Source organism: Galendromus occidentalis, unplaced genomic scaffold (assembly GCF_000255335.2).
Source record: "Galendromus occidentalis unplaced genomic scaffold, Mocc_1.1 scf7180000077477, whole genome shotgun sequence".
Classification (NCBI taxonomy): Eukaryota; Metazoa; Arthropoda; class Arachnida; order Mesostigmata; family Phytoseiidae; genus Galendromus; species Galendromus occidentalis.
Window position 1 is genome coordinate 271,009 of NW_003805465.1, and position 23,043 is coordinate 294,051.

The 23,043-nt window shown below is 54.6% G+C and overlaps 1 protein-coding gene across 1 annotated transcript in view; it reads left to right on the forward strand.

Annotated features, from left to right (window-relative positions):
• The window catches only part of LOC100899333 (translational regulator orb2-like), a 124,527-nt gene that overhangs the window by 52,141 nt on the left and 49,343 nt on the right, over positions 1-23,043 (forward strand). The gene's annotated exons all lie outside the window — the stretch shown is intronic.

Genomic DNA, 23,043 nt, shown 5'->3' on the forward strand with positions numbered 1-23,043 from the left:
GCGATCGCTGTGGAAGCTTTCGCGGAAGGGAGAGGGGGTTGTTACGACAAGTTTTCGGCTGAGCTAGCAGCACTGCGCTTCAGAGTAATGGGTGTGAAGGAAGGGACGAGCGACCGGAGTGGATGTGGCAGGGCCAAGTAAATCGGTGCGGATGGAGCGTCCTCGTTTTTTCGTCTTGCCTCCACCGGTGATGGCGTGAACGGGTAGATCAGAGGAAACGTATCCGGATGTCATCCTTGTCGTTTGGGATGACCGTACCGACGCTGATGGAAACACGGGACCCATCGATATGCCAGTAGGACTTGCAAAACTCATGGCAGAGGCGGTATTCGGTGGTTCTAATCGTAGACAAGTAGCCGGGACATGAACCGCAGTTTTCACGTCCAGCTACGACGAGTAGCGCTCGATTAGCGTGTCTTGCTAAAATAGCTGCCACATGGCTAACCTGGTCAAGATGCTCCGTAGGCGGACGAGTGATCAAGCGACGAGCTCACTAAGCTCGTGACAAGCCACCGACAGAGCATGCTCCTCTAAAAGAGTCGGCCCAGATGTCTTGAAATCGGAACACACATGGCTCAACATTCCTCAGAACATGGAGAGCGCCGGGCTCGGCTGTTCATTGCGACGACATGATATGCCCCGATAGAAGGCTCGACCTTGAAAGTTGTTGCGTTGGACCCCCTACTTCTTCTTCTTCTCTCCATTCGCCTTCTCGAGAGCTGGGGGGATCTTGGTCCGGGAGCCCGCTCCTGGCGGCCTCCAGGCAATCTTGCTCTGACCCGGAACGCTACCTTACGAAACCGCGGGCTGCAACCCTTGCGTACAGACCGATTTCTCTTGCTCCATCATTTTCACTGCCGCTCGCTCGGTCCCTTCCCGGGCTTCTTCCGCTCGATACCAGATGCATCCGGCGACTCAGCATCTGGCGCGGAAAACACGTCGCGTAAGTATAAAACGTTTTAATACGCTTTCTCCATCCTGCGATCGATCTGGTTTGGATCCCCGCTTCCTTCGTCAGCGTCCAGGGACCAGATAGATCTCGGAGATAAGGGTCAGGAATGCCCTCTTTCGCATGACGTAATATATCGATTCTCTTGTGATTTCGCCGGGAGTTTGACATCATTGTTCTTCGCGCCGAACTCACCTCCGGGACGCAACTGAGGACATCGAGCCTTCGCGCTCTGTCCAGGTACTCCGATGCGCACAGCGATTGCTTGCGGAGCTCGGGGCCGCTCTTCGCAGAATATCATGTATCACAATCAGCTGTGGTGCTCTTCCAGGCAGCCGACGCAGCCTTGGTCCCCTCCACGGGGAGCCTTCAAAATTTCCCTAGTCTTAGCTGGAGTTCCCGAATCAAAAACTTCAGCTCGATGGGATACTAAGTGCCTACCCTCACATCATAGCACTGTTAGCGAGCGATCGCGGATGACGGAAAACCGTCGTGCATATTAAGAACGAACAGACACGCGCTCGCTACCACGCGATCGGCGGCCGCGCCTCCGCTCGCCCGCGACGTCGGGGTCGATCAGAAACCTAACTCTTCGAAGATGCACGCATCATCGGACGAACCTCGGAGTGGCCCCTCGATAGAAATCCTTCCCAGGGGAAGGAGTCGCGAGATTTCCGGCAGAGCTCTCGCGGCAAGACTTTTGGGGAAACAATTCTAGGTCTCGCGAGAAAGAGGAAAAACTGGAGGGGAACAGCGTGGGCTCGCCCTGTAACAACAAAAGTCTTGTGAAGCTTCTTCGACAGCGAGGGAATCGGGAAGCCGGAACGAAAGAACGGGGAAGAGCCCAGAGCGAATGTCCGCCATAGCGGAGCTTGCAGATGGCGAAAGCAAATGTGTAGCCCTGGAACTTGCGAGACGACGACGTGAGCTTGTCTGTCGTTCGGGGTTATGATGGCGACGGACTGCGGTTCGCAACCCGGAGATCATTTCCACGCTGTTGCTTTCCATCTCTTCCCTCCACGCCGCGGCGGTTCCTCGCTCGTCAAGGAGCTCGAACAATCCAACGCAGTGGTCGGCAGAAGTAAACGAACAGGACTCGCGGGATCGTGTTCGTTCCTTTGATGCTCCCTCCCGCCGTCATTGCGACGAGTATCCTTCTTGCTCACCGTCTGCCTTGTCGGATCCTTCAATATATCGGTAGGATATCCGGGAGCAGACAGGATGCCGAGAGTATTCAAGAGAGGGTCACTATACAGAGAGACGAACGCAATAGAGAGAGCAATAGACGGAGCAAGCAACGACCGAACGCAGCGACAGCAGCCAGCGGCAGCATCGAGACGGGCGGCAGGAGACGAGATGCCAACAGCTGTTCCTCGTATGAAAATCGCGATGCAGTTCCGTCGTCAGCGCAGCCTTGCTTGCTCGTTCGCTCACTCTCTCCCTCCCCATGTCGCTCATTCTACTTGCTATGCAGTGAACGACAACACAACGAACAACGACAACCGAACAGGGAGCCGCCACGACGCTACGATTGCAGTTTAGGTCTGCGTCGTCGTCGCCGGCGCGAGCGGGGGACTAGCGCAGGAGCGAGCAGCCGCGAGTTGCTCTCACTCAGCAGAGTGGTTCGGGTTTTCTTAATTTTTTTGCACTCTGCGATCCGGGTGTTCATGTCGTGGTCGTCCTTTACGCCGCCCCGCAGCAGCAGCAGTGCGCTTGCGTCACACTCAGCGTCCAGTTGCCTCATGGTTCCTTTCGGAGCCGACTGTCTTCGTTCGGATCTCGGGTCCCCGGGATCCTCTTTTCGGTATCGGAATCCTGTTGGGAACTTTCGGTGAGACGAACGGGCTCCGGTTCCTCGTAACTACCCTATTGCCAGAGCACTAGGAGATTTCTCCTCTACCTTCTCGAAGTATTCGGAGGGAGGAATACCTATGGCGAGGGATCGGCGGCTTGGGGCCGGGGGGGGGATCGGTAATGAGCTTGAGTCACGCTCACTGAACGGAGAATAATCTCGAAATTCTCGCAATTCCTCGCTCTCGAAGATCATCGGTGGCAACGCAAAGAGGATCTCAATACAGCCAAGTGCAAAGAAGTCGGAGGAGGACGTCTCCATCGTCGAAGCTTACGTTGTTCACCGTTTCGCGACTCGATGACGTCGTCGACGGTGCTGTCTCAGACTTTCGCCAGGAGCCCACCTCCTCTACGAATCGGGGAGCAACGAAGGAGCATAGAGGTCCAGGAGCGACGGGAATAAGGAGAACATACCTCTCAAGATCAAATTGGGACTCGAGAGAAGCGCTTCGAGCCACAACGGTGGCGTCGCCCGCAGCCGAGAGAGAAGCGAGAGGAGGGGAAGAACGAAATGTGAGAACGAACGATACTGTTTCCGAACGCATGGGAGGGAGACTGCAAGGAGCGTTGTTCGGGCGGGGACAGGAGGGCAGAGCAAATAGAGCATTGAGAAAAAGTAGGCACAGACAGCAGAAAGAGCCGACGCGAATGTGAATGATTGACATTTCGCACGAGTAGCAGAAGCCGGCACCAGCAGCAGCTGCAGAAAAACACCGACTTCATTAAACGACTCCGCTCTGTCGGAAGAATAGTCTCTACTCTTTTTCATTTGGTTTTTTGGTGAGGCTCGCACACTCCGTCGCCTCCTACAGGTGATTGATGGACGTTTTTAGCTTTCGCTTCTTCTGCTGTTCCATTGCTGCGTGGCGTCGTAGGTACGGCAGCGTGACGTCGCGAGATCTCGTCCCGGGCTCGATCTGCGCGGAGACGGTCAAGTTTTGATCGAGAATAGCGCTGCGGCCCAAATTACGGAGCAGAACGAGCGGCCGACTTCTCGGCAGGTTCAACCGGACGAGAAGGAACTACTGAAGAAATGAGGTTCGGTTCCGGCTGTTTCGGGGTCAGGGTAAGGTCGGATCGATCGACAGACGGAACGAGACTGATCGTAAACGGCATGGTCCCGTAGAGCGCCGTGCGCAGGGTTCTCGCTCGGCCTAGGTACCTATGTACCTAGTAGCCTGAGTTATCCATGTGGGCTTCTTATGCACCGGGCTCGGCTGCCGGTCGCTCCTCGTTGTTCTTCGCTATAAAATGTGGGTCCGGCGGCTCAGGTTATTAATTACAGGACCACGAATTAGCCTCCTGAATAAGGTAGCAGTCACTCGGCCGACCATCCGGTGCACAATTCGCCCGCCTGCCCGACGTCGTGCTCGTTGTCCATTCCGCGGGAGGCTCGGACTCCTCGCTCCTGGCCTTTCCTGAGCGTGGTTGTCGACATCCTTGTTTTCGCGGCTGTTGCACATGCAGTGCACGCTACGGTCAAAACATATCCCCGAAATGCTTAGTGATGTCGGACTGGTAGCGAGGTCGGGAAGAATCGGCGAACTTCGATCGCGCTCATGACCTCCGTCTGAAATACACTCGTTCGTCGCGCTTCGAAACTCCGGTAAGTCCTCCGAGGACCGACTGCTCAAGGTCTACGCTTCGCAAGAGTTGAAAAATTAGGGTTTTGAGTCTTCTAGAGCGCGACGTTTTTATGGAACCTCGACAGGGACGCCACGAGGAACAACGGATCAATTAGCTGATGATGGGCAGCAGACAGTTTGTCGTCTAGGCGGCATCACACGGGTCATAAGAGGAGCGCACACGCACCGTTCCCTTAATGCAGGTAGCACTACAGGTATGCCGCCACAGCTGTCGCGAGCATAAGTGAGGGCCGATGGTGTTGAATCCTTAGGAGTCCCTGATGATTGTGGCGCGCTCAGTCGAACAAGTTGTCGATCGTCAGGAGCGAAGAAGATCACGCAGCGGTCACCGATGGAAACGAGCTCGATTCACTTTATTTGACTCGGTTTAATTTTCGATTGCTCTCGGGAGCCTGTCCCCCCTCTTTCTGCTCTATCTGAGTCCCGTCGACACACATTTCGGCCCACACAGAGCCCGAATTCCTTCGGGTTCGTTCCTAAATGTTCTGTCGAATGTGAGGGCGAATGAAACATTGCTCAATCATCATCTCCCGGTCAAGGAACCGTAGTCGGCTATCCCATTAGTCATCGGAAGGCTCGAACGGCTGTAGAATGGACCAGGAATTCGACCACGGGATACAGCGACTCCATCGGAGCCGTAGAAACGCCTGCGTCCGGAGCGTTCGTACCGACGAGGCGAATAGAGCAATTATTCGAATTTTTCTTGCGACGAGCAAAACGGTTGGAAGGTCCCCAGAAGGCCTCATCGGAATCACGAATTACGTCGTCGCCAAACGCAGCTCGAATATAGCGAGATCGGAGGGGCGGGGAATTCCAGTAAATTCGTGTCACTCCCACCGCCGGAAACAGACTGACCAAGCGACCGAGTCGAGTACGCTAACTCGGTCAAAGCATCGCACAGCGTTTTTTTAAACGACTTCTGCGAGGATTCAGATATCCTCCATGAAGCTACGGATGCGACTCCGCGTCGCATGAAATACTCTCCGTCGGTGCGGGCTTGATTCAAGATGGAAGTTCATCTGCATCCACGGAGGGAGTTCGCCTCACCTGAACTCGGGAAACCGCAGCAGCTGCCTTGTTCCCCAGGCATGCTTGAGAGCACTCCTAGATTGCTTTTGACCGCAGCGAGCCCTCGTCAAGCTACACGCTCGTGTGCCTAGGCGAAGCTCGGCCCTACGAGAGCGAACCAACTTTTTTGTCGCTTCCCGCCCGGAAGCGAAAAACAGGTTATGCCTTCAGACGTCCGGACAGCTGTGCGCCCTTCCAAAGAGCTTCACGAACAGATGCTCAGGAGAGACGTGTCCGTCGTTTTGTCGGTTTTTGATTTCCCCGCGACACCGCCAGCGTCATAGACCTGACGAGTCCAGGTGGAGAATTTTCCTCGGTCGACAAAATGACGTTTGAGCGATCCGATTTCCGAAATCCTACCCGGGTAGCCGGAGAGCCTCCCGTCGACCTCTGTCGAGGATTATGCGTTCGCGAATGGCGGAGCGCGCCACTCCGGAATGCTATGATTCTCGAGTAGTCGCTTGAGCCTCGCTCCGGAGTCAGAATTCATCAGACGTCATGAGCGCCCTCCCTCCGTTGATTCTCTCCGACACTCCTCCGGAACGTCTACGTATTCAGAGGGACGTATATTTTATGTTTATGACCGAACGACGAATAGGCTACTGGACGTCCTCTCCTTCATCTTTTCACGGAATTCGGAGAAGTCCGCGCGTCGCTAGGGTGACCATTCCGGAGGAAGTCGTAAGAGGATTCTCGAAACTGAAGTCATGCTCCTGCAGCGGAAGAGTGAAGCCGGGAAGGGCCATCAAGGAAGTGAGTGCTGAAAGATAGATATCGCAAGGAGTGCGTCGATCAAAAAGGATGAATCTGTCGAGGTTTCAGCCGGGCGGGGGGTTCGCCCAGAGGAAACCCAGATATCAGTCGACAGATGAAGAATAGATCCAGCGAGGACATTTCTTCGGTCCGGACGCTCGTTCGGTGCTGTCGTTCCTTCCAGAAATGATCCGGAACGTCGAATCCATTTCAAACCTCACCGTCCCAAGAGCCCCGTGAACCGCCCTGATTCCTTCCGAGATGCTCAACGTCCATATTCAATGTTTTGACATGGCCACCACCCGAGATAGGAATTCGTTCCCTCGCGGGATGGTCTCGCTTGCTGAGAGTCCTCCTCCGAGAGATGACACACATGGGGCTGACGGTCTTCTAGAGTGGAGTGAATCATTCTCCATTGTCTCTCAGCCTGAGGGGACTGACTGAGACAAAGTTTAAAAGCTTCTGTTGCTTCAACTCACGCACTCGAGCCAGCGGAGCAGACGTTGGGGGCAATGAGTTCCACTGCTAGCTGCTATTCCGTCGCTGCCGGTTGCGGTGACCGCTTGAGCACTCAGACGCCCGACTTCCTCCCGCTCTTCTTCAACCGACGACGACACTGCTGGCGGTAACCCCTCGTCAGAAGATTTCCGCATGACGAACTCAAATCATAATTGTCTTGGGCCCTCCCGTCGTCCTCGGCGACAATGCGCGCGGGCAGGCGGATTGGCGGTCGGGGCGGCGGACTCAGGCTGAAAGAAATCCCTGCCTCGAAGGGCTCCGTCTAAAGAAGACCAAATCCAATCGAACCAACTGAAGCTCGCTCTACGAGTTGAGTTGCGAATCCCTTCCCGATCCGAGTCGTTGGGGGGAAAAATCCGACTGACTGAGAGTATTGGGTGCCCCGGCCCCCCGCCCTCTATCTCCCTGAACTGCCAAGCACTTCCCCGGATCTGCGAGCATACCGTTTTCCGTAAGTTCCGGCATCGAACCAGAGAGGGTTCATTACCATTCGCAAGAGATGAGGCTACTTATCCGGCACCGAGGAAGTGAACACAGCTGTTCCGGACCAGTCAGAAAACGTTCTAGTTCTCTGAGTCTACGATCCAAAGACTGGGGGATACGGTGTGGGAATGTGCCGCCCCCTCCCTTTCCATGGACATAGAAACTCATTACAGGTCAGAGCTGGAGCCTCAGCGGAGGGGAGGGAGAGAGCGGGGAAGCGAAGTCCGTCCAGATAGCGGAGGGGAGACTGAACCTGGGCGACGCGACGGCGATACAGGGCGAGTTCCGGTTGGTTTTCCTGCAAATTGACAGGTATTCCGCCTATCCATCGGCTTCATCTTTCGGTGAAAGAACTTGCGGGGGGGAGCTCTGGGGCGCGGAAGGGATCACGGCAGTGCTGGAGAGGAAAGGGAATTCCAGGAGAGACCGTTTCCCTAGCTCAGCTGCCGATGGTGGTGGTTCGTTTCCAGTGGGATTAACTCGACAGCGAAGGCACGGGACCGTTTAGGCTTTCCGTAGGCCCTCAGCTATCCTAATTAGGAGCCTTGCGCTGATCCCAGACCGTCGACTGGAGCTGGTACCGCCTGGGCTTGCACGTACCATCAGCTACTACGAGGGAAGGAAGCTTCCCTCCGCATTCTCTGATACGGTCAGGAACCTCGCAAAATGATGACCAAACGGACGCGGGCAACATCGGGGAATGCTCATTGTCGCGGTCACTCTGTCAGTCTCAGTTCCGAACCCTAAGTTCACAATTCAAGTTTCGGATGGAGGACACGGATAGATTCCCGCGCGGCTTCCATTCTCATAAATCCCGGAAACTGAAATGTCGATTGCGACAGCTCTCCGCAAAGCCGGGGGAGCACCGATGAACGGCTGCGAAATTGGAGGCAATACCGGGAGGGCGGCGCCGACTTTGTTGACGTAATCTGGGACGGTCTCCTCGCGGTTTATTTATTTACTTGCCTTCCGTCGAGAACTGTGTCGACCCTGCGAAGATCGCGCTCTCTCCCAAACGGAACGAAGTCCGAAAGAAGATGGTCAAAGAGCGGGTGGATCCGATGGTTTTTGCGAGGGAAACGCCATAAAAGTCCTTTCACCGTCAGAATAAAATCTGTGAGACCTAATAGGCTGAAGGAAAATTCTCAGAATGAATCATTTCCGCAGAGGAAATTTGTCAGGGTGGGTGGAATCTTTACGAGGAAATTACGATAGGATCGGGATCGGAGTGATGTTTCGGCCGCACATTCCCTGCGCTCGATGGGTTTCGGTTCCCTCGGGCAGTTTTGTCACTCGTTTCGAATCGAGCGAGTCGGGAACCCTCTGCTGCATTTACTCGTTATTTAACGCGCGGCCTCTACGGTCCGAAGCACGAAGCGGCAACGCGTGGGCGGCGATCTTCGTTGCGTCGGTTCGTAGGGCTGTGGCTGGCGTCGCCGCGACTCCTTCCAGGAACAAGAGAGCGACACTCGGGAGTCTCAGACGGGAAAGCGGAATAAGTACGGCGGCTGAGCTACTTTGCGGACGCTTGAGTTGAAGACAAAAAGATTTATTAACTAAGCCACGAGCCACTCGTCCATCCGACAGACAGACGGACGGACAGAGAGACAGTCTGACAGACTGACAGACAGAAAGACCGAGCGTCCGACCCACCGGCCATCAGACTTGCCGGCTGGCTGGGGGGACTGTACATATGACAGGGAGAGGCAGAAAACACACAGAGATGTGTCATTCTGAGTATTAGCATAACGAACGCGATGCATTGCGCAGAATGGACGAATAATTAAGAGACGATGCGTACGGAGCCACATTTCACTAATAGAAGCGCTCGGAGAGAGTAACAGCTCCCTACATACGCATGGAGACGCCTCGCGCTATACGGACTGTCCGGAGGTCTTACCCTCGCTCCGACATATGGGAGCGTATGATGAGAGACAGTGCGCTGGAAGGACGTTTCGACCTCCGGCCTCGGATCTGGACTTGGGTCGAGGGCGAAAACGATCGGGAGGCAGCTCTTCGACGTTTGTGAGAATACTGGAGCGGGCTGGAATCCGAACTCACGAATCGCGGGACGATGCCGAGCGCTGCGAGATATTTCCCGCGTCGGATCGTCGAGCAGGATGGAGGTTCGCAGATAGTGATCCTCGGTATCTCGGTTCGCGCCTGACCGGAAGGTTTGGAGGAAGGAATACAACAGTCGGAGCTGGGGTACAAGGATCGCCGCATGGAGACTATTAGTTCTCTTCATCTTGGCAGCTTGGTCGTGGCCTCGGGCCGCCGACGCGGTAGCCGATGGAGTTGGCCTCATTGCTTATCGTGCTGTGGTCAGCGGGTAGTCGAGCGACGGTGGTGGCGGCGGTCCACTGTTCGAAGTGGTTTGCAGCTACGGATGCAGGAGCGACGGGTCTAGGTACGCGTATCATTATCACCGTCACAACTATCGGATTGTTCGCTCTCAGATCGCTCTATTGCTTTCGTTGTTGTTGTTTTTCTGTTCAGGAGGCCCTGGGGAGCCGTAGCTTGACGCATGGATCCTCGGGAGAACGACCGACCAATTCGGTCGCTGCCATTGTTGCTTGTGTTCTGTCGAATTCTGACAAGCTCTTCCCCTCGCGCTCGCTTCCTCCAATCTCCGAATGGGAGAAACATAATATCATTGAACAGGCGGAAGAAAAACGGTCCGAGAAGCGAATGGATGAGCAAACGAACGAACGAACGAAGGAATGGTCGGTCGATCCGAGCAAGCAAGAAACATCCAGCTTAAGTAACAGCGGTAGCGGCGAGCAACGGCAAAAAGCAGAGGCGAGCTTTCGTCTCTCCTCTTCGGAATCCCATCCGTGAGCCTACCCGCGAGCTCAGTACGTGCCTCGATCGCCGGAGTCTTCCTTTCTCTCCTTTGTTCGATATCCCATCCCACCCTATTAGGTGCTCCCCACCGCCTCACCCTTCCCACGGTGTACGCTGACTGCCTCTGACTGTCTTCTTCATGTACATGCACCGGTCTCAGGCGAAAAATTTGTTCCGTGATGTCGGAGAGTCGAGCCGTACCGCTATTCGAGGGAGAACTTATCAGGCCATAATGAGCCCGAAATTATGACCGCCGAAGACGACGCGGCGAGGCCACGGAGAGCTTTGGGACGCCCGACGCATTGGATCCGCACATGGATCTATCCTTATCTTGAATGGCGCGGTAGCAGCAATGACAAAGTCCGGGCGCTCTGGCACTGTTGGAAAATTTCTCCCCGGAGACCTCCGGTAGTGCCCGTATGGGTGGCTCCTCTGGTTCTTGCCGAAACACGTTCGACTTCCCTACGTTTCCAAGTAAACTTTTTATGTCCGGCTAACTAAGTCGAGAGAAGTGCAGCTCGCTGCGGAGCGGCTGCCGACGCTCTACTTTCCCTCACATCTTGTGAGTGATTTCGCGACCGGACCAGCTCCTCGCGGCATCGAAGCCATCATCGACTGCAAGCGAGCGAAACTCGAATTCTTTCGAGTGAGTCCTCTCGAACGATCGAGTTCCCCGACGGCGGTTATTTTTGCCCTGGATTCGCTCTCACGTCCCGAGAACCATTGCCTGCACAGAAAGACACGTTGATGCGTAAGTCATATGATAGTACAGGTGCCGCTCAAAGGTCGTTCAAGGTCACCTCAAGGTACACCTTGAGCTGACTCTGTCACGGGCTGCTTTGGCTTCGCCCGTCCATACCCGACATGGCCTGCCCAACTCCGCAGCCGTGAAGCGTTTACCCGCCAGTCTGGCTGGGTGTCTCGCTTTAATGACCTATTTTGCAGCTTCCTTCAAGCTGAGTTGAGATACAGAGCCGTAAATAGAAAAAGCCGTAACCACTGCCAATGAATGACGCTGATTCGAGACAACTCTGGATTCAGAGCCTCGAACGGAGCTTACTACAGAGAGCAAGCCGTACCTTCATTCGTCGTCATGAAAAACTTTGTTTTACAGTGCGAGAGCTAATTCTCGGAATTTCCAAGCGGTAGGGAAGCCCGGAAGTTTCTGTCACGTGCTCGAAAGGCAGGTCGGAGGTATTCGGCTTGTAGCAAGTCCGAGAGTGCATCTTTACGCTCACGAGGACGCCCTGAAAATATGCCGCAGTTCTCATAAAAAGAGTCCGCCATGTTTGAAAAATGAATATTCCCCAAAATATTTATGTAGCTCGAGAGACTGCTCGCAGGATCACGTGACGTCGGGCCGAGGCTGTAACATTTTTGATTTACATTGCGACTGTCGCCTTCGTCGACAGTCCGGGCCGTGTCGTTCCTCTCGAACATGACCGCCTCAGCTGGCATGCAACGAGTGGAGCCCGTCGCCAGCATCACGAGCTACAGAGTCTCGCGCTTCGGAAATGACATCTTATGCTGGCGAAATGTCGAAGTCAGCAGATGTTCTGGCTCGTTCCGGGGTCCAAAAAGTCAATCGCAAGTAAAGCTCGTCAGCGAGCTAGCGAGCTAAGCAGTTGCAAGCCAGTCAGCGCGACGGTCGGTCGGGAGTTGGGCAACAAGGCCGAACATACGTACATACATACATATGAAGGATTCGCTTATCGACATAGAAGCTGATGGCGGGCCCTCGGCGGCGACGGAGACTGAGCAAGCGAGCCGAGAGGAGGAATGAAGGAGGGAACAGACAGTCACGGAGCAGGAAGTGCAGACGTCAGCGCACAATCAGCTCCCTCGATATATCCACTCGTTTGAAATCCCTGGTGCGCTTTCATGAATGCTCGGCGGCCGACTCTCTCTCTCGGTCACACCGAACATGATGCGAGAATTCGATTCGTGCCGACTTTTGCTTTCGACGTCCTCCTTCACAAACGAAACGAACACGTCGCAGAACAGAGGAGGAGGAGATTGTGGAAATAGAAAGGAGACATCGAGATAAAAAACGATGGGCTTTGGAGATGGAAGCTCGCAGAGCGGAGACCGCTAGCGAGCCAGTCAGCTGGTCGGTCGGTCGTTCGTTCGGTCGACAGAACGACCTTCCAGCCAGCCGGGGAAAAGTCGAGCGGGGGTCGACCGACTGCGAGAGAGACCAGGTGTTCTCTAATGAGAAGTCGTCGTCCCGGATTTCGACACCCGCATGACCTTTCAGCCATAAGAGAAACCGACTGTAGCGGACGACTAAGCCATAGAAGGGAGGAGATAAGAGAATTTTGCCCCTACGGCGAGCATTATCGTCCATGTTGGAATAGTTGCTGAAAGGCTTTCGAAAATTCGAGAGCTGAGAATGAGCGGCCCGATAGTATGACCTGTCCCCTGGAAAATTCCGTGGGCCAGCCGACGCGCCGTTCTCATTTTTTGCGAGGCAACCGGCGAAGCGGGACGCAGCATCCTGAGGAAAAGTCTCAGGGAGCCCACGCGTCGTCGTACATGTCGTTCGAATCGAGCGCGGATCTCTGGGACAAGGCTCCTGATGAACTCCAGCGAGCACGTCTGCGTAGCAAGGCCCTCAGTTCGACTATTCCGCGCGCTAATGTAGTACGCTCAACAATAGGACGACTCAGCGCCAACATCGTATTCGTCGTTGTCGGACGACGACAACTAGAACGAACAATCGAACCAAGTCTTTCCACGGGGTAGTGCCGGCGATCGCGAGCAATCACTGTTCCCTCCAAAAACATTGCGTGACAAGCCAGCTGAAAAGCCGACTTATTTCGACGCGACTGAACAAGGGAACATTCTGTCGCAGCCCAATCAACTCGAGCTCTTGCAAGGGCACGTCGTAGTGCCCCCGTCCCCCCTCGGACCGCGATAGGTTATTTTCTGAAGCTTCGATCGGATTTCTCCTTCTTCACACAACACATTATTGTTGGGTATATCATAAGATCCTATCGTTGGCCATCGCTTAGGCACGGAGCGACAGCATGGGGCCAACGAGCTGACATGAGTAAGAATGTTTACTATAGATAGACACCGTATGATAGAAGACCGTGCAATGGAGCGGGGGAGCCGCAGGTTTTGACAGCGAGGAATAGCCCCCAATTTCCAGCAAAGAACCACGAACCCCAATCTCCCCGCAGAGGGAGGTTTCGAGGCGTCTGGAGAGAAGGTGCGCTAGGGCAAAAGAGCAAATGCGGGGGAAGACAGAAAAGGTCCAAATTGGAATCAGCGGCAAGAACAAAGGGAATCCACTAGGAAAAAGCCGACCAGTAAGCCTGCGCTGCTCGGTAAGGTGATGATTTGGTGGGCGGTTCCAATAAGGATAGCTACCTACCGGACGTCCAACGAACACACCTACCTCCCGAGCCCATCGTCAAGATAAGGAACGGGGTCGAATCGAGGACATTGCATTACACTACAGAAGCCGAAGTAGCAAGAGAGCTTCTCCCAAATGAGTTGGGAGTTCCTCGGTACTATTTCCTATAAAGTATTCGGTACTATTCGGATGGAGATTCTCCTTATGAGGAGTCGCCTTTAGTGAAGTTGAAGTCTCAGCGGGTTTGGACGCCGTGCCTGAGGACGGTCTGAAAGGAAAGCCTGCAGTTCTTCCCCTCTTCATGGAGTTCCTATCGACCTTCAGTGATGAGCGGTAGCACATTCAGAACTTAGAGGGAAAGGGCTCAGCCTCGAATATTCAGAGGCCGAACCCCTATGGGCTCGTGGCATTCGCTTTGGATAGTCAATGGAATCATGAGAGCCCCATCGGGCAAACTCTCGCGCCTGGAGCCGCTCGATAATCGCGCCGTCTCGGGCGATTGTCGGCGACGCGAAACGACAGGCAATCCTCGCAAACCTCAGCCCTTATGCGCATGGATATAGTCCTGAGAAATCCCATGCTCCTGAAAAACATATATCAGCCTGACACGAATTTCGGCTGGCTGATTGTGAGTGAGAGATCATAGGGTCAGGCTGAGGCGATTTATCTCTGGCGAGTCCCAATTTTCGTGAAAGGTCCCCGGGGTCAGACGCCACGTCCACGAGGACGTTGGTCGACGGAATTACGCAGCAGGTTGCAGCCATCTCGTGATAATGATCATCATCGAAGGCGAAAGCCCTCTGAGCGGAAGTGCGATCGAAATTGAGATCGATTGTCTTGGGCGATTATGTATCTAATTTTTTCTTGGAGAGCGGCCAATATATTACCGAAAATGCTCTCCCCAGGAAGGTGCGGATGGAATGTCTTCCCCGACCCCCCTCCCCCCGGTCCGCCGCTGCCTTGTCATTGGCATGATAGGGGCAGTCCTTGTCAGACAATAAGTCTTCTTAACTATCGCTTCTGGAGAGAATGAGTGCACTGAGTGAGAAGAACACGAAACAGAAGTGTTTCGCCTAACAGGAGCAACATGGGACTGCTGTTTCCCGCGAGGGGTTCTGGCTCGGATCACCCGGATCATTGCGGTCGGCAGCCCATTCGGATCCACCCTTGAGACGACTAGATTGCATTCCCTGCTCCTCCGGAGTCTAAGCCTCACTGACGGTCCCCCTCGCAGCAGAAACGTCCGGCATCCAGTCAATAAGACGGCTCTCCATTCATCCGTCACTGTCAGCTGGTGGACGAATCCGTCACGGAGCGGCACACCGGGCTGTTCTAGAACGCTTGACCCGTTCTGACAGGGGAGCGAACGAAGGAGCCCGCGGCGAGCAGAGCACGAGTGATGTAGGCGGAGTGGCGAAATGGACAATATCGAGCTTCACTCTCAAGTGTCCGCCGCGTCTCGTCGCTTATCCGTTCTCCCGTTCGTGCACGTCTTCGCTCTTCGTCAAGAACCGTCCGAGCGAGCTGTCGTTCGTTCCTTCCGGCCATGAGCTCGGGTGCGCAGTTTCCTCTTGTTTGTTCCATGTGGTGGACCGATTGAGAATTCTTCTCGTCGTCCCACCAGAAACACCTCCGAGCGATGCCCCAGAATCCACTTCATTCGGCTATGTAGATTCTGTCTTGCTCCTTTCAGCAGCGCGGAATATTCCCCTCATGCGTTCTCTCGGCATAAAGAAGTACCCTCATCATCTTTCTGCCGTTTTTATGATGATGCTAAGGCTTTGTCGGTCTGTCGATGATCGGAGTCGGTTGGGTCTGCCGGGGTGTCTTGGCATGCTCGTCTGTTGGCTGGCTGATCGGTCGGTCGGGCGGGTGGTTCGTTCGTCATGCCCTTGCTCGGTCGATCAGCCGCTTGGTCTCTGTACTGCTGGAAAATAATATCGAGATCAGTGAGCCGATAAAATTGAACTTTCTCTCACTGAACGAGAAACTAGCAGGAGGAGGAGGAGGGCAAACACGGAGGCATGCGAGCCCCTCCGACCGGAGCGTCGTCCTGTGAGCGATCAGACAAGCCGCCCACCCGTCCGAGCGACCCATGGCAGGCAGATCGTCTACTACGTGATATTGGAGGGATACCAGCAGTGGAGGAAAACGAATCTAGTCTTTGCCGATTTAATTGCTTGCTCCTTCGCACACAGTACAAGTTTAAGGGCGCACTGAAGCATGGCTGAGTACGTCCTCGGATCGAGGTTCGAATCTGTGCGTCTCCATAAGTCTGGAAACCACTCAAAACGCGCTTCAAAAGAATTCCTGAGAGGCGGGGCTCCCCGACCGGTTTACCCGGGACCCTCTGGCGTTTCTGAGATGTGTCCCGGCGACGTCGGATGTTGATCTTATACGGTTTCAATATGAGGTTGTTGATTCGGATCGGCAATAAGAGGAGTCATCATCATCTTTGTCAGAAACGATGCATGGTCATAACTCGAGCCTGAATCAATATTGATCGGGAGATATCGTAGAGTCGTAGAGAACCGAATTCGTCCCGAAACCGGTCCCTCGATCCGGAGAAGGTCTTGAGAGACGGAAAGCTTGGGAAGCGCTGCCTCAGAGCGGCATCCCATTCACGGAACAGATCGAGATTCTCGCAATTACATAATTGAAAATCTACGGCTTGATGCCGCTCATCGCGTTATCCTTATGAGGGACGACGCATGATCGGTTTGTCCAATATCCGAACACACGGGACTGCTACACTAGCTGAGGAGAGTGTGCGAGTGAGAAGTATTGATAATAATATACTAAAGTGACGTTCCGTTATTGCGTTCGGAGCGCTTTACGATCGCTGGATGCCCGGACACCTTCTTGGCTGCTCGGCTAGCGATGTTTGGCCTGTCTCCGCTGTGTTGCCTCGATCGCGTCGCTCTCAATAAAGAGACGACGGCCGTTGGACGGAGGAGCTTCAGCTACCCCGGACTGAGATCCTTCCGTCATGGGGCTGACTCCTCCAGAAGATGTCCCCTTCCACCTTCCTCCGTGAGTCATCTCAAGAGTCTCCCGATACTCGGCACATATGCATTTCAGCTCCAGCTGAAAGCAGAACGGAAACCATTTCCCTTGCCTCTTGTCCCAGAGATCAATTCCGATCGAGGCACGTGATGATTCTGGCCGAATCAGGAATAACTCTTCCAACCGATCGCAGTTCCGAACGTCGGGGTATTGCTCGAAGAAATGTGCATCCGAAGTCAGAAAATCCCCACAGTGGGATAAATGTTCGGAATTTTCCAAATGAGCGCCCACATCATCGGAAACTCATGGCTGCTGCTGAAGACTTTCCTTCCACCCCCTCATTCGCCTCGTCACGCGTCGTTGTTGGGCTCCTGACCACCCATCTGCTGTCCGAGGCACTTGACGAGCACACACTCGAAAGTTGTCCCGAGACTTTTGCCGCAATCGAAGGACTGCGACGTTGTCGCTGCTCGCTCCAGTCCCAAACTTTCCGAGTGGAGCGTCCGGCTCCAAAAACCCAGACATCGTAAGCTGCGCAGCTCGGTCACCCCTCCTTGCAGTGAAATATCTCGCTCCTAATTTCGATGGCTATCCGAGACCAGGCTGAGCGGATGGTGAGTCACAGAAGTTCCCTCCGAAGTACATAGATCCCGCTAAGAGTATTTTCTGACCTGCCCTACACCCGAGAGCGCTGAGCGGCGGCGTGAAGTCCCCCAGTGTTGCTATACAACAGGTGTACGGTGAGCATTTAGGCCGACATTTTCGTGGCAGACGAGCGGGCAGGCGGTCGCTTGAAATGACCGGCTAAGACCCACTGGCTCCACTAGGAGCTAAATGGATTCCATGAAACGTGCGAGCCGACTTCACGTCCATTGGATTCTCCGCTCACTCGTTCGGCGGCTGAGCCAACCGCTCGTTCCACGAGAACGTGCTCGGGTTCTGCACAACGCGCCACAGGTGAGGCAAGTCAACGTGCGCAGCCACTTTAATATCAGGACACCGTTGCGTCGCGTCTCTTTTCATCGCTCAGTCATTACGTCGGTCTGGGGCCGGTTGGATGATTCGTTCGTTCGTTTCGATTTTACGCTCTCTGGGCGGGTACGCGGCGTAAGGGAAGTATGCTCTGGGGCTGAGACCGAAATGGACTGAGACAGGCGCCGAGACCCAGACGGACTGAGTCGGGCTTTGAGACCCAGATGGTCTCAAACAGGCGCTGATCCCCGGCGCATTGGTGCTCCACATAAAGACGAGTGAGTGAGTGAGTCGGGTCCGCACGAAAAAAGGCCCAGGGGGAGAGGCATGCGATGCATCGCCGAGGGGGAGGATAACACCGAACGCAGGAACGCACCGAAAGACTCCCATGTAGGTCAGCAAGCGACGGCACGATACGTATAGAAGCGACAAATCAACGACAAATCGCGGGTCGGGATCGCGTTGAACTATGATGCGACTTGTTGGGCGTGGCCGAATGCGCTAGGAAACAAATGCCGGCGCCACGTGCCGCTTATGATCTTTGTGCTCGAAGCGTCCCGTCGTTCCTCTCGCTGTTCTCCACCGACGAGAATTTCGCGGTAAACCTGGGGCTGTCTGAGGTCCCGCGAGCACGTTTCCGTTGCGGATAAGTCCTCCAGGATCTACGTGGTAGTCGAGAGGAGGACTAATGCTTCCTCTTTGGAGGCTAGTCTTCCAAACTGGCGGAACAGGTGACATGTGCAAAAAAAAGGGACTGGCCGTATCGGAACCCGATAACACCTATCCGAGCGATTTATCATGCGGAAATGAAGCGAAAGCATCGCCTGACAGAGGTCAACAGCTGCGACGATCAAGCACGCAGATTTTCAATTGAGAGAATCATCAAGAACGGTCATCCACAAAGCCATTCGCATGACGGTAATATTGAAAATGTCGACCGTGCCGGAACTAAAATTAGTCTGGCGGCCGGTCCTACCATTCGTGACCATCGTGGACGACCGCTGTCCACAGCCACTATAACCGTGGAGGCGTCCGGGAATAGTGCGGACGACTCTCGCTGCAGCTCATAGCATCTGGATGCTCGACGGAGCTTGCCGCGAAACGCCGAGCTCAAGAGCGAACTAGTCGACGCATGCCTACCCGCGCGACCCTCCTGCGATGTAACCGACTGAGTGTGTACTTGAATGTCTTCATCCTAATTATAACTCGAAGTCGCGCTTCGGTTGAGCTGACACCCCGGACCGTATTTCTAGCTGAGTTCCCACAAACGATGCGGATTCATGCGGCACTCGCCCTTCAGGCATCCCTCAAGCCTTCGGAAGCAAACGCTGCCACCGTCGTTGTTGTTGACGTCGCGCTTCCATTCACGTTCTCTCGATCATATGCTCTCGATCATGCATTTCAATGCCCGACTAAGCTGAGGGGGACGATGGGGCCTATGCGACTCGGGGACCGGAGGGGGCGCGCGGCCTACATGCATATTCGCCAACCCCATGGGCCCGTCGTCAAATTGCAGCTTGAAAGCCTCAGGGCATTGCAAAAGCGGCGCCGACCGAGTCGCGGCAAGCCCCTTCCAACTTCAACCGCACGCGCTGTCCACCGAATTCAATCTGCAGATTTGAGCTTTGAGCATCAGACCGGAGATTCCGCTGTCTCGATGGGCTTCCCGGATAACTATCGATCCGGCCGCCGGACCTGCTCCCGATGCATACGGAGCGGTGAGATAAACTTTTCGGAAAATTCCACTATGTACAATCGAATCATTCGTTGACGTCGGGTCGACCAGATAATTTTAAAGAGGGGACTTCTCATCGAACGCTGCTCGTCTTCGCCGCGGGCGCCTGCGCGGCGAGACGAGCGACGACTCCACTAATGGGCTGGGGATCCGCAAAATCGTAGTATCCCGAGAATGGACCGCTCAAGATAGTAGAGCACCGCGAAGGAGGATTTCCAGTTCCCTGGGATCGTGGTCGTATTTCGATCATTGTATTCCTCGCTGAACCATGTTGTTTCATCGTGGTATTGGTAGACCCTCCACTCGGAGCTTACCTTCACGGAGCTCTTGTTTGCAATGTTGATTGGTTGCACACTGGAAAGGTCACGGATATTTGTTTTCGTCATCCGCTCTGGATATGCCTACGTCCCTATCGATAGTTCCGCATTATTATTGGAGTACCTACACTTCTTCCTCCTCGGTGGCCTGGATATCCCTCGCGATACGGAAATTCCCAGGACCCGATGCCTCAAGTGTACAATCCGCGTTCGAAACTTTTGTCCAGGGCGTGGGACGGCTAATCTGGAAGTCGAGCTCTATGAACGTCGAGAGCTGCCAGAACCTCCGTCCTCACTCCTGGATAAGTCGACCGAGACCCTTAGCGGACTTCCGAAGGTCCCGGTTATACTCAAGGGTGGAGAAGGGCCGAAAGTACAGCTCGGATCGGAACTCGAGAATCTCAGCCCGGTAATCGATTGCATGCTTGACGAATATCGTCGCAGAAATCCGAAAGGGAGTGCCGAGTCCACTCGGCTGAAGCGTTTTCATTCAAAATATGTCAAACACATCAGGATCTGCATCTGATAACCCGCGTTAGAAGGCATGCCGTCTCATGCAAGTTGCGGCTCGCCCGAACAACAACATTGAGCTAAGAGGCTTTTAATTTGATTGCAGGCAAGTGCAAGAGACTGCGAACGGGAATGCTTTCAGCTACTGCGGGGGCAGGAACAGCCTGGCCAGTAGGGCTCTTCCGCCACTTGCTGGCTCGTGGGCCCTTGGGAGGCTGAGCGTAGAGGCGAGCGGAAGAACAGGCGGGCGGGCACACTGTTCCCGATAGCGTCCACAGCTGTCATGGGCCGAGCGGGCGCTCAGAACCACGACCGGTAGGTAGTCGTTCGGCAGGAAAGCGGTCGCACAGGCGGTTGGGTAGCCCCATCGACTCGGATACATGATATTGGAACAGAATGCGCTCGTTTAGAAACTTGCAGGTGGCCTCCCACGCTACCGCCATGACCTTTTTGCATCGTCCACAACAAGCCATCAAAAAAGGGAAAGGGAAACTAATTCCGGGAGGGAATTTAGAATCTAGAAATCAGGAGTGAACAAATCGCGATAACCGTTGTGAGATCAAAATCTCGAGCTTGCTCGAACCGTCTCTCTCGACCTCGTACGTGACGCCGTGCCGTTCCCCTCTCGAGTCTATCCGGTCGCCGTCGCTTTCTCTACCGTTCGGGATGTTGGAGCCATCTCGTCAGTCTCGGATGAAAGGCGAATGCACAGGAGTGAATGACCTTGAGAAGGGAGAGCTCGCCGGGAAAATTCAGCGACTTGGCGTTGCTATCTCGACGTCTCGTGGATTCCGTATTCCCTTGACTCCCTGCGTTTCGCAGAGACAACAAACGGACTGCGATAGGCAAAGCACATTGTGCTCTCGTGCTGTTGCTGAATATCCGGATGCAGGAGTCGCCAGCCAGCCTATTCTCGCATCGAGAAGCGGGCGCGTGCCCGTCGGAGGCGATCCGTCTTGCTTTACATATTTATCTGTTACCCGCATCTCGATCGAAGGAGCACAAAGGATGACATCGCTCGCCGCCAGGGCGATGCTCACTCTCGTCTCTCCGCAATAACAAACAAAATGGAAAACTACAACAACAAGTGCCAATATGGAGCGAACGGAAGAGGACGGACCAAGCGAAAGAAACGCCGAACGTGGGGGAGGCTGAGAGAACGGTACGATTCATGGCCGAGGGAGGAGCTGACTCCAGAGTCGCGGCTGATTTCAGTATTGGCCGGAAATTGGTTTCGTCGAGGCAAGAGAAAGAGCCAGCCGAACAATTCTCCTGCCGGCTCCTGCCGTGCCCGGACGACCTTGCTTTTCACTCGCTGTACACTACAACGGAAGGACGATTGCAGAGGAGCAAAGCAGCACCGAGCTTTTGCCTGGCTGGCTCCAGACTTCGTTGCCGACGTGAGGAATTCAAGGAAGCGGAATCGCTTCGAGACGCTCGGAGGGTCGATGCAATTTGTCGACCACGACCGCGACGAAACAACAGCTCCGCGACCGTGATGCCTTGTTGACAAAGTCCGACGCTACTCCTATTCAAAGGAATCGCTCTCGGCCAACAGCGCAGCGTCACCGGTCCCTACTGCGAGCTTCTCGTTCTGATTGAAAGAGCGCTTATACGAATGTTGTAGCTCCAGGTTCACGGGTCCGCCGGCCGGGCGGCGTTCTGAAGAGATCTTCAGCAAGGAATCCGGTCGAGCACGGTTGAACTCGGGAGCAGCCAGACAGGAGGAGGACAAATACACGAAAGGAAAAATGGTCTAACAAGACAAATCCTCTTAGAGGCAACGGCCGAGAGCGGTCTGAGGGAGCGCGAGCCAACGAGCAGCAGCGTCGGACTTCCCGCGGCGGAAACTACTTTCGTCATTTGCGTCTTTTGATTTCCTCGTCTCAGCTTGCCGTTTCCTCCATCGTTTCCTCATTGCACCGTCAGGATCTCGCTCGGTCAGTGCATCCATTACCGCCGCATAGCCCGTGGGCAACAGCGCCGGAATATAACATGCAGAATAGCACTGACCACATCGGCGGCGTCTCACCGAACTTCGCGGTTTTTAATGATGTAGCTCCATCGGCTCCTGCTTCTACATACGTACACCGCGCAGGCTCATGGTTCCGACGCTTTTCGGCCGAAAGCAAAAGCAGGTTTTCCGGGAGATCACCGACGAACTTCCGGCAGCTTACTCTTTTGGCCGCGGGGCCGTGGGGACTCCACCGGAGGGACTGCAGGGCGATCGGGGAAATCCCAGAGGTCCCCGGAACCGACCTACTTTTCATTGGAAAAACGGGGCCCTCGAAAGTTCTCTCCACGATTCCTTGGAATATCGAAATCGGTCTCATTAGGAAGACCGGTCAGCAGGCGTTCCGCATCGAGGCACACCGAAGCATTGGGACGTTCGGCATAAGAGACCGAAACCGAAGAGAACGAATGGAGGCGTAGAGGATTATTAATGTAAATATTGCTAGAGTAGATGGAGACTGTTGTCTCGGGGATGGGAGCATCCATCGAATCAGCCCACGCCAGTTCGGGCTGTCGTTCCTCTCGAGATCGATGGATTCGGAAGTGGCCTCCCTTTCACTTCTACCGCCTGGAGCCCGCTACTCTTCTCTCATCGCCGCGCTCGCAGCCAGTGTCGTTCGGATTTTTTGGCTGCTTGCCCTCACGACATTCACCTACGAACGATGACCGGATACTTTCCCCGCTCACCTGACAGTTTGGAGCAGGGAAAAACTCCCGGAGCAGCGAGGGCAGAAGAGGACGGGAAATTCTAAAAGCGGACGCTCTCTTGTAGGATATCTATCACCGACATTTTTGTATTTGGGATGAATTAGCAGAGGGAAAGGATTGTACCGTCCCCAGCGTTGTCCAGCTGTGCCGTTGCCTATGCTGCGCAGTCGCGTCTGTTAGCCGCATTATTCTGGCCTCCAGTGCCTCGAGAACGACGGGGCCCTGTCGCGATAACGATTCGCGTGCTCTGTCGTGTGAGCTCTACGAGAATGACATTTCGTGCCGTATCAGATATCGGTGCGCTT